The following is an 18,736-nucleotide window of genomic DNA, read 5'->3' as shown; positions in this document are numbered from 1 at the left end:
TGAAGATAACCAGCATTATGAGCTCATCTTCTATCTGTAAACTGTCTAAAAAATGGTCAGTAAGACTTTTCTGTATTATGTGTTGTTTGCAAGGTGGGGCAGGGTTTTCATCTGGGGCTGTTTCACGCTGTGCTTACCTTTCCCACTCTCTCGTATAAATGGGTTTTTGGATAGATTTGTATCTCATCTGAGAAGCTAACTCCCTCTTTTGGTAATTTATGCCTCTCTTTTTTAATCTTTTTTTTTTCTTTACTCCTAACCTGAACAATTTTGCCTTCCTCAATGTCAGATCTTTGAAGTAGAACGTTTTAACCATGGTTATTTGAGGATTTTAAGGCAGCAATTCTGAGGCATATTTAAAAAGAATATTTTTTTTCTACCAAGAGAAGGAGGCAGTGTCTGTATTTTTCTATCAGATTGCTGAACACTCCGCCTTCCCAGGTTGAGACTGCTTGTGTCCTTGTCTCATTTTTGCTATTGCAAATGCTTCTTTTACTGACTTATTTAGCACTGGTCAGTGTCTCACAACTGCACTTTTTGCCCTGCCCTTAATCATTCCTAGAAATGGAGCTAAGCCATTTCATTGCTAGGGATGGTCCCCTCAGTTGGTGTGACACTCTGCGTGTGCTGCTGGCCTCAGCCAGAGCCTGGCACGAGCCTGGGAGTGTTTCACTCTGCTGAGCACCTTGCCCACGTACCTGCAGCCACCTGCAGCAGGACTTCAGCCACCAGAAATCACTCCTCCAGGTGAGTAGGGGCAATTTTCCCAAATGGAAAATATTCCTGGCTGGATATTTCACCTCGCTTTAGCATAGCTGTGTGTGTCACCAGGGTGATTCCCACTTCTGGAGGGAATTGCCTCAAGCATGTACAGGGCATGAATTATAAAAAATGGCCAAGCGGCCACTGAACTTGAAGTAGGAGGCAAGGTGCTTTTAATAATTCTAGCACATATTTAAATACTTTTGTGAATCTAGATTTTGTTTCTCTATGACCATATCTCCTTGGAAGTCCCTGGGGCTTGGCTCATTTGCTTAGGTTTTTCAAGGGAGCCAAGGCCAATGTTCTCATGCCTGTGAAAGTTATACAAATCTACTCTCTGAAAAAAGTAACCTACAAATGGAATGTGGGTTTAAAAAAAAAAACAAACCAAAAGGTACTGCCAAAAAGCACAGTAGGAGGTTTAGCAGCTGTATGAAAGGAAAAAAATATGGTAGAGAGTGGATCTGATGGACAACATCACAGCCCGTTTTCTGGGAAATGGCTTGAAATGGCATGCAACAACATTTTCTAATCTTTCACGAGCAGAGGAAAGGCTTTCAGCTCACTGCTTGTAGCACTGTGTTCCAGCTTGGCTTTGTACTGAAATACCAATAATTTAATTTTTAGCTGAGAGTAAATGTCTTTGAGAGCAAGAGGGTGAGAATGACAGCCTGCAGTCTGGAAGGATTGGTGTTTTAGGCCTGACTTTTGTTTGATTTTTGAATATAATGAAAATGGTTTTTATAAGTCAATAGCGAATAACTTCTCTGATCTTCTTAAATAAAAAGGATGAGTGGGTGTTCTGCAGAGTGACATCTTGTGCATGCACAGCTTTTCCTTGGAAGGTTTTGACCTGTGTCATTCACATCTCACATGGTTACTGGAGTACTGTCATTGTTTTGGAAGATGAAGTATTTTTTTTCCAAATTATTCCTGCTTATGCTACTTAATTTTTTCAAACAGGTCAGAGTATTGACCTACTCTAGTCACTAGGAAGCAGGACCAATCCTGTGAACACCAGAGGATAAATCTGTCAGACAGAGAAGCAGGGATTTGTGTTACAGAGAAGTCAATATGAGACTGTTGTCCTGAAGTCCATAATCCATTTAAGCTCTTGTCTTAACACACATTAGTATGTACATTTTCCTGTAGGGTAATCAGCATTTACCCTGAGACATGTCCCTGCCTTGAGTGGTAGGGACAGCTGGGCAGTGCATATTTCCAATATGACAAACATACTTAGCAAGTTTCTATTAATTATTCCACAAAACTTATATATTGACCCTTTTGTTTTCGTAATCTCAGAGTACTGAAGAAATTCTGTCTGCATTCCAAACCCACATACACAAAGAGGCTATTCCTTTATGGAAATATGGAATGCAGTGGGCAAGTTTGCTTCAAAGGATTTTAATTTGTAAATCCTATAGGGGAATTTCAAACCTACCACATTCTTAATATATCGTCTAGGGGAAGTGATTGTTTCTTTCTCTTAGTTTTGTTTGGGTTTTTTTTGTTCCTATATCACAGCTTTTCACCAGTAGCTTTTGGTATGTTGTCTTCATGAAATAGTGTTATATTCCCATTTCTCCCTTTCTGTTCACCAAAAATGAGAGACTTGTTAAAAATCCACTCACTTCTCCCTAAATATTTCCAGCTGAGAGACAAATCAGGCCTATATCATTTTCAGTTGGTAGCTGTCAACGTCATTTTCCTCTGAGGTACATTTTGTAAACTGTGCCCATGATTGTTTTGTAGCTATTTCTTTCAGACATGCCATGCACTTCATCTGTCAGAGCCAGGAAATATGTCTTAGCCTAATTATGGTGTTTGCGAGGAACAAACTGATCAACTGAGTCCTAGTTTATTATTTCCAAAGATAGATCTAAAATGATGTATGTACATAATGTGGTAGCTTTTTGTGTGGTCAGGGGAGATGACAGTGAAACCTGGGAGGAAGGAAGTGGCATGTGGATGTTATAGCTCTTGCTGCTGGTTTGTATCCGGCACTGACCAAAGGAAATGGGTGAAGGATATTGGATGTTTTGCCCTGCTGTACTTAACCAGGAGTGTTTTGACCTGTGGTTTTTATGACATGATTAAACTGCAGCACTTGTAGGCTGTTCTCTACACAGGCACAGTTCTTATAGTTGATGTAGCATAGGCACAAATGCTGACCAAGGTTTGTTTTCAATCATAAAGTCATGCTGCTTTCTGGAGGTTGATTTTCTGGCTCCTCTTTAGAAATTGGCTCCTCAAATGTCAGGTTGCTCTGTGCCAAAGAACCAATACCTGCCTGCATGGTCATTTATTTTACATGTGGAATTGTGAAATAGATAGCACTACTCAACAACTTATTGTTTGTTTTGTGTGTGGCAGGGTAAGGATAGTGATTGGTCATATTTTATAAGGAAATCTCCTACTCTGGGATTTGGCATTGCTTTCTCTTGAATAACAGAACCTCCTTTTCTCTTCTGTATGTCATGAGGACTAAGTGGAGGGTCTTGCCTGGGTGACCTTTTCCCCTGCAGGAAGGAATAAATAAAATCCATGAGAGTTTTATCAGAGCCCATCTGCTAAAGAGAACTTTACAACATTGACAAGTCAGCTGGATTAAAGGATCAAGATAGCTTTCCAAAATTTTAGGGCTGAGAGTTCTTTTCTTACTGTAAATAACCTATTGCAAGCTTATCACAAACGAATATACCACATAATGGACAGCAGTGAAAATCCAGCCATCAAATTATTAACTAAATAAATAATCTCCAGAAAAAAACCCAACCTGATACATGTTTTCCATGGGTTATAACTAATAGGAAATGCTTCATCATTTAAATTGGCCTTTCAGTGTGTTCTTTAATGAAATTACCTTTTTGTGGAATTGATGGAATGTATGTCTTCATACACAGTGGCAATTTATTGAGGGTAGAGTCAAGGTCTGTTCTGGAAATGTTGACACCAGAGTGAGTCAACTTCCCAGAAAAACACCAAAGACCTACATAGCTTTGAGTTCTGTATTTACAGTAGGGATCTTAAAGGCAAGAATGGCACATTTATATACAAGTGTAACCTTATTCTCAGTGTCTGTTCTTGCATTATGTGTATTTCTAGTCTGTTCCACGCCCGAGGATGGGTGAGAACTCTTTGCAAAGTTCTGTTGCCCATGTTTGTCTTGTGATATTTAATGAGTACTTTTTCACAAGGCTGTGCTAATTGAGTGAGCTCAGGGCTCTCACTGTGTCAGGGTGAAGTCCTGAGGGTGGCTGTGAAATACTGCACCCCTGGTGTCAGTAATGGTCTTTGGGAAAGCAAAACAAACACAATAATTGTGCCTCGTTCCTTACCCAAGGAAAAGTGAAGACAGTCTATTCAGGAGTAAGAGCTTCTCTTTTACTGGAACCTCTGTTTCAGAACAAAATTCCAACCTGAAATGAAAAGCAGAAATAGCAGAGTTTCCTGCAGTTTGAAAATGAAAAAAAGTGTCAGATCAGTTCTACCACCTCTAATTAGGACAATCTCAGAATGGTTACTCAAATGAAATAATTTTAATTGGAACACTGATTTAAACTCACTTTGAATTAATGATTTAGGTTGTGGTGTTTAACTTCTATGCTTAAATATTAATTTCTGAATCTATACTGACATTTATCAAAATGAAACACATTTCCACATTGAAGTGTAGATGCTCTGATAGCCTTGCACAAAAAAAGGGAAGTAAAAAAAATGAATACTTTTGATTTTGTATTCAACTCTTAACCTATATCTCAGACAAAGCTAACTTCACAAGCTCCTTTCTTTATAAATAGAATATGAGGACTTTAGAAAGCTTCATTCTAAACCAGTGCCCTTGAATCCAGATGAGATGGACTGCTTGACCCTGAGGTTATTGAGGTGTCAAGTGTGTAGAAGTGGTTCTTTCTTTCCAGCTTTTGGCAAGTGTCTCTTACCTGAGTCAAGTCTGACGCATTTGGATCCAGTGTGTGCAGTTCACTGTGCCTGTAAGTGGAAAAAGCAGCACCTGAACTCTCTGACACCTCAGCCCTGGGTGACTGTGGAGTGATGTCACTGTACAAGACACCACTCTTGTATTTAATGGGCCACTCAAGCTGTGGACAACTTTTAAGAAATCAGCGATTTTACATTGCTAAATTCTAGTGGTGTTAAATGGGAAAGTGGATGCTCAAGTGAAAATGGCTCTCACTTTTCCTCACCTAGATATTTTTATTTCCCTTTCTTTCTGATTATTTCGCAAAATACCTTCTAGCGGTTCATCTTGACCTTTCAAGGACTTGGTGTTACAGCTTCCTTTCCTCCTTAAAAAATCTTCCTGTGGTTTTGAACAACGGGGTAGAAGTGGTAGCCAAGACAGTTTGGACCATTAGAGTGATCACCTGTCGTCTTTTATCACTGGTAATTTTTCTCCAGCCAAGCTGCCTATTGTTGTTTGTCCCTTTCTTGTTCCCAGAGCTACAGATATAATCAGCGAGTTGGAAAGTTTTCAGGGGTGGTGGCTGTAATGAGTAGGAACATCCTGCTTGCTTCAGGTCCAAATTAAGCCTGTGTGGGGCATCTTCCCATTTTTGGCAGACTTGGACTCATTTTGTGCATGCAAGGGGATTAAGAGTAAATGGAGTCATTATATTTACAGCTTTTCTGCTCTTTCTCTTCAGAAAACATGCCTGCAAGCCACAGCTTTACTGTGTCATGTCTGGGATCCTGATTAAAGCAAAGTTAATATTCTTACTTGACTTCTGACGTGTTAGGACACAGAGAGGTGGTACCTGTGAACAGACTGTTACTGTATTCTGACGTATTGTTTTAGGGACTGTAATTAATGACATTACTAAAATACATCTCCCCCTTCCACTGTCCCCCCCCCAGTCATCATCCTAAGACTAACCTGTGTGAATACAGACTTTTCATTAAACACTTTGTCTCACCTGTAACTGTCAGACTTCACATGGTCTTTACTTCAGATGAGAGTTGGTATTTAGATACCCAGTTGTGCTGCATCTTTTCTTTACAAATCTCTATATTCCACCTGCCAAATTGCAATTCAAGTTGAAGAATAAAACTAAACATCCAATTTCTTACCCTAATGACATTGAGGCACTGTTCATACACTGCAAAGTCCTAGGAAACAGCATGAGGCAAAACAGATAGGGAATGATATGCATAGTGGCTGATTGTAATCCAACTATGTCCTTCTTTTATTTTTATTTCTTAAAAATAATAATAGCCTAAGCAGGAAACATACAGTGAATCTTCTTTGCCTATTGAACCTGCTTCTCCATGTCTATGAGCATAAATCAGCAATTATCAGTGGCGATTTCTTGAGAACTGCAGGGCTTGGGGCATGTGTACAAAATTACAAGGCTGATGCAAACAAACCTCAGGGTGGTTCCCAGAGAGACAGGGAGGCTTCTCTCATGCTGAGATTACTGCCAGGCAATAGTCTATCCACCTCGCTGTGTTCAGTCTTGTTATTCTCATTGCTCACTCTGCGGTGCTTAAAAAAATCCGAGCCCAAAAACATCACTGACATTTTTTTGTCTGTGAGAATGTTTTTGATAAATGCAGTAATTCAAAGGATGTGGCGTCTGGCACGGTTCTGACCTCAGGGAGGAAGAACTCATGAGTTTGGACTTGTGCCTCCACACACGTGCATTTCGGGAGAATTATATGTGAGTTCCAGGCAGAAGGGGAAGCAGTAACTTCCCAGCCAGCTGAATGCTTGTTTGGCCTATTCCCCATCTTCATTATAGTTGCACTTGCTGCCTGACTCCAATCCATGGTAGCTGCCTGCCAGCACTTGGCATGAAATCTTTGCAAACAACCTGTTTTGTACATAAGTTGCTGTTTGGTACAGCTGAACCAGAAAGTTTCTCTTTGCAGTTTTCCTCCATCTCCTTGTTCTCTTTCTCTTTAGTCAGAGGAGCCTTGAGTCATGTTCTTATTTGGCTGTTCTGCTTCCAGCTCAAATGGAACAGGGTTACTGCTTGGCAGTGGGTATTTACTAAATAAGTTTCAATAGTTCCACCCTAGGAGCCAGGGGAATGTCTGCAGAGAGTGATGGTGTAATTAAAAAAAATACAGTGGGGTTGCACAGCAGCAGTGCAAAACTCTGCAATATTGAGGGTGAGCTGAGTGAGTTCTGGGTTTAAGAGTTTCTGAGTGGGTTCCTGACTTAAGCACCTAAATTAGTGACCTGCCTTTTAAAACAAATGGGCATCTGATAGATTTCATTGCTTTTAATTCTCCTTTCTCTCAGTTTGCCTGTCACATGAACAGGGTGGTTTAGCTCACTGCTGGGATAGGGCAGGGCTTAATTTGTTAGCATTTTTTAACAGTTAAATGAGTCTAAGGTAAAAGCACTGACGTGAAACTGAAGAGATTCAGGTTTAATTTCTGACAATATCAGAGAGCACATGTGACCCTGGGCAGCTCATTTAATCTGTCTGTGCCATGGTTTTCAGTTGTAAAATAGGGCAAATCCTAACTTTCACACAGGTTTTTCCCTTCCAGCTCTAGTTTGGATCATTAGACCTCTTCAAGCCAGAGGACCATTTCTCACCCTGGGTATTTTCAGTCCCACATACAGTGTAGGACCAAAATATAATTCTGCTGCTAGCAGGATAAAGAGCAAACCATTCCACAGAAGCTCAATTGCTTGGAGCTCACTTTGCTGCCATTTAAGTTTGCAGAACTTTTTCTTCCATATTTACTGAACTAACTACAGTTCACTCAGGGTTTTTCAGGGCCTTGTTAGAATGTGTTTGAGAAGCAGAAAAGATGAGCATGCTCCAGTGCTGAGTTCTGTGCTAAAATCCTCTGCACCTCCTTTTTCCCCCATTAGTCACAGATTTCCATGGCTACCCTGCAATAAGCTCTCAACACTGCCCTAAAATTCCATTACTTTTTTTGCTATTATTTCCTTCTTCAGGATTTTCTTAAGTTTGGAGCATTTAATTTGATCAAATAAGACTTGTGTGCTCACAGATGACTTTGTTAAATATTTTTAATTAAAAAGTCCTGCTTTTATTTTTTTTTCCCCAGGGGAATGACTTTGTGACTTGTTTCCAACTGAGTGTTCTTATTTTCCTGGACAGTATTTTATTTACAGACACCACATAAGTGATCTGCTTTGCTTTGACATTTTCCAGCTAGCTAAAAGAAAGCCACCTTTTGCTATTTTTTTAGTGGAGGCCTTGCTATCAGGGGACTTCTTTCTCTGCCTTTTTGTGGTTTATGGTGATTCTTTGTTTAGTCAGAATATTTTTTCCAAGTCAGGAAAAAGAATCACTTATTGACCTGACTTTTATTGCTGCTCTGAGCCAAACATCACCCATAAATTGAGCATCCTCTTTTATCTGAATGAAATGTTGTAAATTCTGTTAAACACTTTACCATTTCTCTCTCTTGCAAGAATGTTGGAGTGTCATCCAACCCAGAGGAATAGTTTCATTTTTGTTATTAAATAATCTGGTCCTGTTCTTTATCAATCTCTATTTTAAATGAGTTTGGCTAAATTAAATGAGTCTTTATTGTGGCTGGCAAGACAGAATGGTTTATTGCTCTGGCCTTTTATCTCTGGAGACCTGAAGGCCATGCTTTTGGTCCAGATAAGGCTCCTTTGCACCTCTGAAGCAGTATAAAGTGACATTCAGCAGCCTCAGAGGACTTAGCAGAATCCTTTCTAGTTTGAGAGCTCTGCACAGAGACGTTTTGGAAAGTTCCTTTCCAATCATTGCACTGTACCACTGTAAAGCAGAAAGATGGTTGGAAAACTCATATGCTCAAGAGCAAAGCCTTGTGCTGATTTCCTGCTGCAGGTCCCAGGCAATCAATTTGTTTGGATTTATCTGTGTCTAGTGGGTCTGGCCAGGTCACAGGGCCGTGCTGCAGTTTGCTCTAAGTCCAACCTGCTGCTTGCCTGCTCCACTGCTGACCACACTTGCAGTCTTGGCCAATGGCTGCAAGTCCATCCTGGCAGAACTGTCTCTGAATTTTCTTACTTTGTCCTACTCTCAATCACCAGGAGCTCATTTTACCTAGATGGTAATATATTTGTTTAAATGTGTTGGGCCAAGTCCAGCATTCTCTGGTGGTGCTGATGGTTCTGCACATCAGCATTTACCAAACCAGACGTGGATTTTGTAGTGTCTATGGAAAGAGCACATGGGTCTGTTGGAACATCACAGCACAGACACACAGCAGGAGTGGTGTTCACAGCTTTGCCCAAATGCTTGTAAAACTAGAGTGCTTGTGAGAAGAACTGCATTGCTGAGCCCCACAGGGTCTATGTGCTGCTGTCTATCTTGTTGAAAACTTTGGACTTTTGCAATTATTTTAACAGCCTTGTGTGGTTTGATGAAAAGGTAGTTACTTTCAAGATCTTTATTTCTGTAAGTCCAAATGAGAAAGTTAATTTGATAATATAGGAATAGAAAAGCTTTAAGGAGTAGTTGCAGAATGAAAGGGAATTGGCCAGCCAAGAAAAAGAAACCTTCAAGAATCTAGGGGGATCTAATGCAGTTGGCAGAGATGAATATAGTGACATTGGCTGCTGTTGTACTCAGGTAAGTGAATCTGCATTTGGCTGCAGACAGACAGGTATTGATCTGATTCTGAGAATGCTTTCAAACCCTTAACTTTGGCAGCTTCCTTGCAGATCTTGCTTTATTCTAATGCTCGTGGAAGCCTTGTTGAAGTTCAGGAGCCTGAGAATTGGATTTTACCAGCCTCATAAAGAAGTTCTACAATTTTCCTGTCCCTCCAATAACCCCTGCAAGAGTTAGTCACACAGGAGAAGCAGAACTTAGATGACATTGCAGGAGTTGAAGATTGGCTGTAAAAGGGCTGGGTGAGGAAGCAATTGGATTTATACCATGCTGATACAGCAGCATATGACAGGGACAGGAGGAACCTCCAGCTTTGCAAACCTAGAGTTTCAGGGAAGCTCAGATCTTTTGACTTCTTTCCTTTAACTTGCTGGTGGTGCAATTCTCTCTGCTGGACTCTGCTGAACTCAGCTGAGCTAATCTGAGGTAACCAGAAGCACTGTGTTCACCTCTTCTCAGCTGGAGAATCCAGGCTTTAGTGGCCAATCTCTGATTTGATTAAAAAAAAAAAAACAGAAGAGAAGAAAAAATTGAAGAGGAGCAAAGGAAAACAAAAGAACTTGCTGTTAAGGAGTAGTCTCAATGAACTTTCTAGCTGTCATCATAATAACTTCTATTGCATTATGTTTGAAATTTCATTATGCTCTACTCTGGCACTGATTCACCTAGACAGTGAGAGGGTATTAAGACCAGCTTATCAAATAGTTGCAGTAATAAAATATTTCCTGCCTTTCTGTGGAGAGCTTTATAGAATTAGGGAAAAGGAAGAAGTACAGCTGACGAGGGCTTCATGATGCTTCATAGCCCAAGTGCTTTTTGCGTGTTTTTCTATTTCACAGTTTGTATTGGATTTCACAGATAAAAGACTAATTTTGTTGCTTTTTTGGCATAATTTGTTTTGTCTGCTTCATGCAACTAGGTGATTTAAATGGTCCACAAGTGAGAGATACCTTGGGGACAAAACTTAGTTTTATGCTTCATATTATTCAGACTCTAAAGCTCAAAGTAATTGAATCTCTACTCAGAAATGAAGATTGAGTATTTTTGTTTTAAATTTAAGTGTCTATATAAACATGATGCCTCAGGGCTTTGCTGATTTATAATGTATGTGATTTGAAGGGTGCCTTAGTGGCTTCAGCAGAACCCTTTTCATTATTTTAGTCTTTGGGAACAGAATATGCAGCACATAATTCTTTTCTTTCCTGCACTATAATATGGCTAATGCTCTTTTCTGTCATGATCCTGTATAATGCTATTAGCTAAGCAGCTGTTCTGTACCTCAGCCACACGACAAAACACCTCCCAATATTGGTTCCTCCATGCACTAATGATAATCTCCATGCAGCTTTTCCCCCTCTTTTTGTGTTTTTCTCCTTTCCCCTGCTGCCTCTCAGCCAGGTGTCGTCAGCCTAATGGCCATAATAATAGATGAGCTGACGATTCCAGAGCCTGCTGCAGTCACAGCGCTGCTCCTTGGGAGCCTCTGTGGTGTCATTGTGCACAGTAGCATGGCTGCCCTCATCCTGGAGCCTGTTCCCTCTGAAAGGCACAACCTCAGAGCCCATGTGGTGTCTCAGTGACCTCTGTGGGTCTGCAGGGTGACAGATCATCTTTCCAGAGTGTGCTTTAGCTGCCTCTTGCTAGAGTGCAAGTTCAGAAGGGTGAAGCTGAGTGATTTCCCTCATTTTGGGCGATGGAGTCCCAGGTAACAGTGCCCAGGTGATGTCTCCCAGGGGAGAAGTGGCTGAGGCAGCAGCATGGTTTGATATTTCCAGCCAGCTGTGTTATGGCTGAATCTGTTTCCAGGCACAATCAGTTCAAAATGTATTCCTGTAAGTTAAAAACCAGGACAGGTTAGAGGAAGTCACAGTTGGAGTGACCATTGAAAAGTCCTGGTGGCACCAAAGTGAATATTACCTCCTGAATGAACTGTCCAGCTCAGTTTTTATTTGAGACCCAAAATAAAGCTTGAAAATTGCAGAACTGGCAATTTTAATACGAGAGCCATCTCAGTGTGACTGATAACTTTGCATGAGCCTATATTTGTCTGTGAGAACCTCTTGCCTCTTTCATTTCATGGACAGCCAGTGGTCAGTCCTTTGCAAGGCAATCCTGAAATTTGGAATGAGCACTATCTCATAAACACAGCAATTTATGAACTGTAACTTGATGGTGAGACCACTGTGATGCTTGAAGAACTTTCCTCAGGGAGCAACAGTAAATGTGTTTAGTTTGGCTTTTTGGTGACACTCTGTCTTCTGCTGATGTGCAGTGAACTGAGGAGTTAGACTGGAATAAGTGCTCTTAGTAATGGTTTTGATTTGGGAATTCATTCTTGTCAGTCAGGCAAGGACAGTGGAGAGAATTATCTATTGCTTGGTATAAATCCCTCGACTTCTGTAGAAATGCAGCCTGTATGAATTGAGTTGGTTTTTTTAAATTTTATTTAATTTTAAAGCTTTTTTTCTCTTTTCAGACTTGCTTACTGGCCATTGATATATGAGCTGACCTCCTTTTGTGTGCAGAAGGCAACAGTCCTTTTGCACAGTAAAAGTTTCATATATTTTAAAAACATTTTTCTGTGGGCTCTGCAGAAGAATGTTCATTCTGTATAGAACTGACAACAAAATTGGCTTTAAAATTGTTCAAATTATTTGAGAATAGTGTTTTCATTGCTTTACTTAGATACCAGTGTAATAGGTCCCTTAGAAAAACCTAACACAGTGAGCCTTGGCTATAGACAAAGTGGTACTAACACTTCCATTGGCATTTTTTAGCCTGGACTGAAAATGCTTGTGTTTAAAGGAGTTATAATTTTGAGTTCTGCTGGTAAACTGTTACCCAGAGCTCTCTTCAAGCTCTGTGTAAGAGTGCACAGAGGTATACACAGCAAGGAACACATATTTTTGTCTTTTTTTGCTGGAACAAAGTCGTTGCCCTCCACAGTCTATTTTCTGTGTGTGATGTGAGACTGTTTTGTACCAAAGGAATGTGTTGGCACCTGTAAATTCTGATGGTGCAGAGTCTAATCCTGTTATTTTTCCTGTGCATGCTGATACATGCAAGCACAGGCTCTTTGTGAGGGGGAATGGCTATACACAGCTTTTCCTGGTCAAAATGGAAAAGCATTGGAAAGATGAAGTCTGTAAATCACTTTTTTAAACACTTTTAAAAGTCTTTTTCTGTGTCCCACGCATGCCTCAGCCCACTGGCTATGAATTATCCCACACTGTTTGGCCTATTCTTATCCCTGGGCTTTCCTCATCTTCACATTTGTATAATTACATGTTACCTAAATACACTGTATACCTCAGGAAGAGTGTTTATTTTTTATTTTAACTGCTGTTTTATTTCCTAGTGTGCTGCTGGTTTCCTCAAGAGTCACAGAGTAACAGCTGGAGCAGAATATGTACTTCCAACAGATCAATAGGGGTATATCTGCCTTTAGTTCCTAAGAAAACAAACATTTTGTTTTTCTTTTCCTGGAGCAGCCTCTTTTCCACTGAGAACAAATATAATTCGTGAAACAAGGAGTATTCTTCTCATGCCCAACTAAACAAAACAAATTAATTTGTAGTATTTCTTGGTCTAAATACTTCTGGAAGGCATTTGGACAGTCATTCAGGAATATTTCCACTTCTGCCAACTTCATAGGTGAAAATAAAGGAAAAAAAGATAGGAAATTCTGTCAATTAAAGAAAACCTATTATGGCTAAAATGTGTGAGACCATTAAATAATTTTTTAAATCCACTTTTGCCTTAGTTATTTGAATTTTTTTCACTTTGCTTTCAGTTCCAGTCCCAGTTTTGAATTTCAGAAAAGTACATCCCTCATCTGACCCTGGCCCTGCTTTCCAGCAGCACAGTTACTATAGAAAGGGAAAATTAGTTACCAAAATTAGGATAAAAATGCTAAACTTTTCCATTTTGATGTAGTGATCTGTGGAGGAGACTCACAAGAAAGATGGTATTTCCTACTGAATCCTGGTTATGGGTAACCTCTCTCTTCTTCCTTCCCCAAGAATTTTGGTTTCTTTCTGGTGGAAGACAGATTGTGTGGCAAAAAGAATGAGTGAGATCCCTGGCATGCCAAAGTTGGTAGGTTGGTGTGACTCACCCACAGCCATTGAAGAGATTTGTGGCAGAGCAGGGAATTCCTTTGGATCTTGTGAGCTCCAATATTTGGTGGCCTTTTCTGAAGAGATCACTTTTTAAACTTCTTTTTTTCCCCCTTTCTTTTCTTATACTTCCTTGGCAAATTTTCTTTGGTGGTTTGATGGCATCTCAGATATATTCTGATAGACATCAGAGAATTGAATAAAAAAAATTAATATAATGGCAAAAGCAGTCAGTCATTTCAATGACAATCAGAAAAGGTGTGAGGGGAAAAAACCCAACTAAACAAAAACCCTCAAACTGCTTTTAGAATACCAACATCACTATTCATGAGCCATTACTGAACCTTTCATTCTCATATCTGATTTATTTATTTTTAATAGCTTTGAAGAAGGAAAAAAATACGATCAGAGCTGCTATGCAAAATGACAAATGTTTGGTTTGTTATTGGTTCCAGCTAATAAATGTGAATATTGCTGTGAGCCTCTTTCAAACTGTGGGCATAACAACTGAAATTTCATTCAAGCTAAATGAGTGTGCAGTTAAAAACATTTTTATTTAGTGAGGGATGAAAGAACAGAGGCTGCCTCCAGAAGCATAGAATGGTAAAACATAGAGAAGTAGTCAGTCTGGTTGGATTCAAGGATTTCCTTGGATTAGTAGAGCATACTGAAAGATTGAAGAGCTGGATATAAGAAGCATATTTTTAAGAGAATAAATCAGGACCAGAAAAACTGAAGAGATGATTGGAATAAGCATTACTACAATTGGGAACATCTCTTGGAGGAACAAGATGGTAGATATTCTTCTTGCAAGAAAACAGGGTGTTATTGCTTCCTTATTTAAAAGAATAAAGAGAAAAGAAATAAAGATCAAAGTAAGATTGCATGGGGAAAAAAAGGGTTCTATCTCCACCACCTGATTCTTTTTTGGATGTGGATGACAGTTCAGGTTTGGATCAGTGCTCAGGTGAGAAGGGAGGTAATGAAGTCCATATTTGGGGCTGGATTTTCAGGTAATACAAGTGAGCACAACTGTCTGCTCTTGACCCTTTGTAAGGACAAGATGTGCAGAAGTGAGTGGGAAAGGTGATTGAGTTCTCGGTTTAGGGCAAATTAGATGTCATTTGACACAAGGTGGTTTCCAATTCTGACATATTTTACTGTCAAAAAGTGATGCGAGGATGAAAATAGAACTGCTGGAAAGAACTAACGTTCATCCCTCTTCTGACCAAGCTGCAGAAAACAGGATAATTATAGGTGTGTGGGGGATGAGGAACCTTCTGAACTTTGCCATTTTCGCTGTAAACACTGAGCCCACTGAGACTCATCCAAGTTCTGTCTGGAAGTAAACAGTGGGAGTCCATTGCTGTGGCCTAATGAGAGAGGATAGTGTTCATGGGGTTTTTTGTTTGTTTGGGGTTTTTTTGGTAGGTTTTTTTTTCCTTAAATTCTTTTTCCTTCCGGATTCTATGTCAATGTGTATTAAAATACACATATTAAAATTTCTCCTGTGTATCAAAAAGATCCATCCTGTAACGTCAGGCTCACAGCTAACCACATCTCACCTCTAGGAAGAGGTTGGTTTTCCTCATCTTTTCTTTTTTAGCATAAAGAGAGCAAACATTCTGCTTTTGCAAAGCTTTATGTATAATAAATATGACATGCTGATTATAAATGTGTAGTGCCACCACAGTAAATTTCACTCAGACATGGTAAATAAAACAATAGGAAATTACCTAGGCGGTGATTTGCTGACAGATTTTAGTTTGGTAGTTGCTGTTTCAGTCTGCTTTTGTGACCATAAATTCCAGACCCACAGTAACTTTATACCATAATCAGCCCACATTCTGCAGTTATTTTGCATGTTTTATGGTGTCAGTGTTGTTTCCTATTTGACTGCATACCAGCTAATTTAACTTAGATAAATGAGCTGAAATGAAAACATAGTGTGACTGGGACCCTAATGGATTTCTTTTTATTAAAAAAAGGGGAAAACAGAAAGTTCTAAACCCATCAAGCATATTTGCAGGATATGCAATTAGCTCCAGGCTGCAGAGGCACCCTTGAAGAAGGTGCTGCACAAGTTATCCATCGCTTTTGTCACTTTTCACTCCCTATGTGCCATATGGGAACATTCAGCAGAGATTTGTGGAGAGGTAAACATCATCCTTTTGCAGCAGCTCACCCATGGAGCAAGGTTTGACAGGCAGCACTGCTTAGATTTGCCTGAAGAGTTGTGCTTTAGTCTGAAACCCTTTCTGCCTACTCAGACTTCTGCCCTTCATCATTTTCTTTGCTGAATCTTTGAGTTTCATGGGGGGGAGACAAAGTGAGCTTCATGCTGAGCTGCCTTTACCTGTTGGAGTCTGTTACAAGGTCAGATCTCCCAGGTTAAATTCTGTTAACTTTGTTGGCTTACAGCATGATCTGTGATTTGACTGAGGCACACCCATGTCACCAGTTCTTGCAAATGTCCCACATTTCTTGAAATCTTCAACACTCCTCAGAGGAATAATAAAATCTGGAAGACAGATGTGTTTGGTGAATAGTTGTTTTGTGTTTGAAGGTCCTCCTTGTGTTTATGTCTGTGAACCTCAGGCAGCAGCTTCCACCCCACATGGGAAACAATTGCTTTCATGGCACATGGCTGATCTTGAGATGACAAGGAACTGCTGGGGCAGATACAGCTAGTAAAATTTGCTAAACCAGCCTTTCTGCCAAAGAAATTACACAAAATATTTTACCCTGATTTATGATAAGGCAGCAAATATTCAGGGCATTCAAAAGTTAGAAAACACCCTGATTTTGCTTCATCTGCTTTTTGAGCAGTTCTTAGATATCCCTGATGAGTCTACAGTGCACAAACTCTTGTAAGAAATTCTCAACTCCTATTTCATGTGTTATCCACGCTTTGTGTCTGAAGTGTTCCCCTCAAATCCCATTAAACCACATCCTATGTGCCAACATTCTTCTCAATTTTCTGACCTTTTCAAGCAAGTTAAAAAGCCACTCATAGACATCTCTTTAGCCACATTTTTCTGTTGATAAGAATTTTGAGTGCTCATCTAATATTTTTCAACTTCAAAGCTCTTCAGAAGTGAGGGGCCTGATCCAAAGTCCATTGAAATAAATGAATAGTCTTTCTGTTAGCGTCACAGGGACTCAAGCAGTAAATTGTCCTCCTAGTCCTGTAATTTCCCCCCATCTACTCTCTGAATCCCTGCTATCTTTTACACCTACTGAAGTTTTAGACTCTGGATATTCTCTTTCCTACTGTGCTACTGTTTGCCAGTGGTGTAATGAGACCATTTCTGAGAGCAGCTTTTGAAGAGATGCTCAAATTTGGGGTCTATGTATAAGCCCTTTGTAACTAAAATATATCTTTATATGTGAGCTTCCAGCCTGCCATTCATGGTAACTTCTTCAGAGGAGATGGCAATGAGGTCTCTATTTTGGTAGCAAAACCAGCTTTTTCTTTGACTTTCTAGGTGGTTCCATGATTCTTTCTAAGCCCTTCTCACTGTTGGAGAAGTCCATTTCTCCTGTCAACAAACTGAACAGGTAATTCCACTACTTTAAGGACTATAGCAAGTTTTACCCTTGTGAAACTATTTCAAGGTCCTGTAACCCTTTGCTACTCACAGCTCCTTCATCCTCTGTGCAAGGATGTGTGTAGAGCTCTGCTTTGGCTTTAACAGTTCCTCTGCATTAGTATCCTTTATAACTTTTGGGTTTCTTGCTTTTGCACTGCTGCTTCTTTCTTTCTGGCAGATTTTGCTTTCTCTGTGCTGCATAATGCTTCTGTGTTAGTTCTTCCCCTGTTCATGTTTTTTCTTCCATGTCTGTTGCATGCATTTTTTCCTCCCTGTGTTTTATCAGCTTTCCCTTCTGTTTGTTTATTCATTCATTCATTCCCATTGGTTTTCCCTTTCTCCCTACAGGGTGCTCTGCTTCTGCAGAGTCGAGGGAACATTGTCAGCTGACAACATGTAGGCAGGTGGTCAGTAGGGATTACTGATGCCAAAAATAGTCCTCCTTCAGTCTATTAACAATTGCTGTTGCTGTTTTTGTTGTTGCTTCTTCTGCAAGTCAGCTGGAGCTGCTGGAGACCTTTGTGTGGCAGTCAGTGAGTTTTATTCACAGATCCAGCAGCTCTCTGGGCACCAGGGGTGTGATTTACCTTGTTGCTCTCAGTGTTCTGGAGCACTCTGGAACCCACATTTAACAGAGTACAGAGAAAGTGGTTTTATGTGCCTGTGTGACCTTCTGTTCTTACCACGGCTAGGCTCTTCATTACCTCCAATTATCTGTCTTTTCATTAGGTTGGGCTTGCATTAAATTAGAGCATGGTTCTTCTTATTCCTGCACTAGAATTCCTGCACCCTACTCAATTCACATTTTCCTTCCTCCTTGAACAGGACAACCACTTAGATCTGCTACAACAGAAGTTAGAAAACTGCCCTCATCTTGCTGCTGTAATAAGATAATTCAGCAGCTGAATTACCTCTAATTCTCTGTTTTTATATAAGGAAAATAAATTCCGCCAAAGCAGCCAGATTGCCTTTGGCTTGTTTGCTTTCCTCACAAGTATGTTGGCACTGTCTCCCATTTCCCTTTCTCTGGGCTGGTGTTGAGTCCAGATTTATTGCAAACAAGCTGCAGGTTTTATTTAACAGCCAGTGATCAACCATTAGAACATGCTGCTGTAGAAGAGGATGGGAATCCTCATCCTGGAAAGTGAATGTGAATCTGGGGGTTTAACATTGCCTTCTCTGAGTGAAATCCAGTGTTGGTTGTTGTATGAAATGTCAGTGTAAGTGGTGTGAGTGTCCCTCCTGAATCACTGATGAACAGTGGGACCTGTTCTGTGTCCAGTGGAAGTGCTGATGTGAGATGTGGGGCTCCTAACTCTGTCAGAGACATGTATCCATGACCTCTATGAGCTCTGTGGGTTTCCTTAACACACACTTTAATGATCACCGTCTTCCACGGGGCATGTAACAAAATGTTCTAGGAAAAAATATACTTTAAGGAGATTATAAACTGTGAAAATCATATGTTTGAATGCTGCTTTATAGACCCCAGTCAAAAGCAGCACAGAGTATCAAGTGCTTGACTCTAGGGTTTAAAAAGATAAGTATTTCACTCCACATTTTTGTTTGTAGCAATTCTTGCTCATTTGTTAGATGAGGACTATTCTATGGGCTGCTAATGTGTTTGGAAATAATTTAATATTGT

The sequence above is a fragment of the Lichenostomus cassidix genome, chromosome 14 (genome assembly GCF_008360975.1).
Source record: "Lichenostomus cassidix isolate B80296 chromosome 14, HeHo_3.0, whole genome shotgun sequence".
NCBI classification, from domain to species: Eukaryota; Metazoa; Chordata; class Aves; order Passeriformes; family Meliphagidae; genus Lichenostomus; species Lichenostomus cassidix.
The sequence above is the reverse complement of the archived record's forward strand: the minus strand, read 5'-3'. Positions refer to the sequence as shown.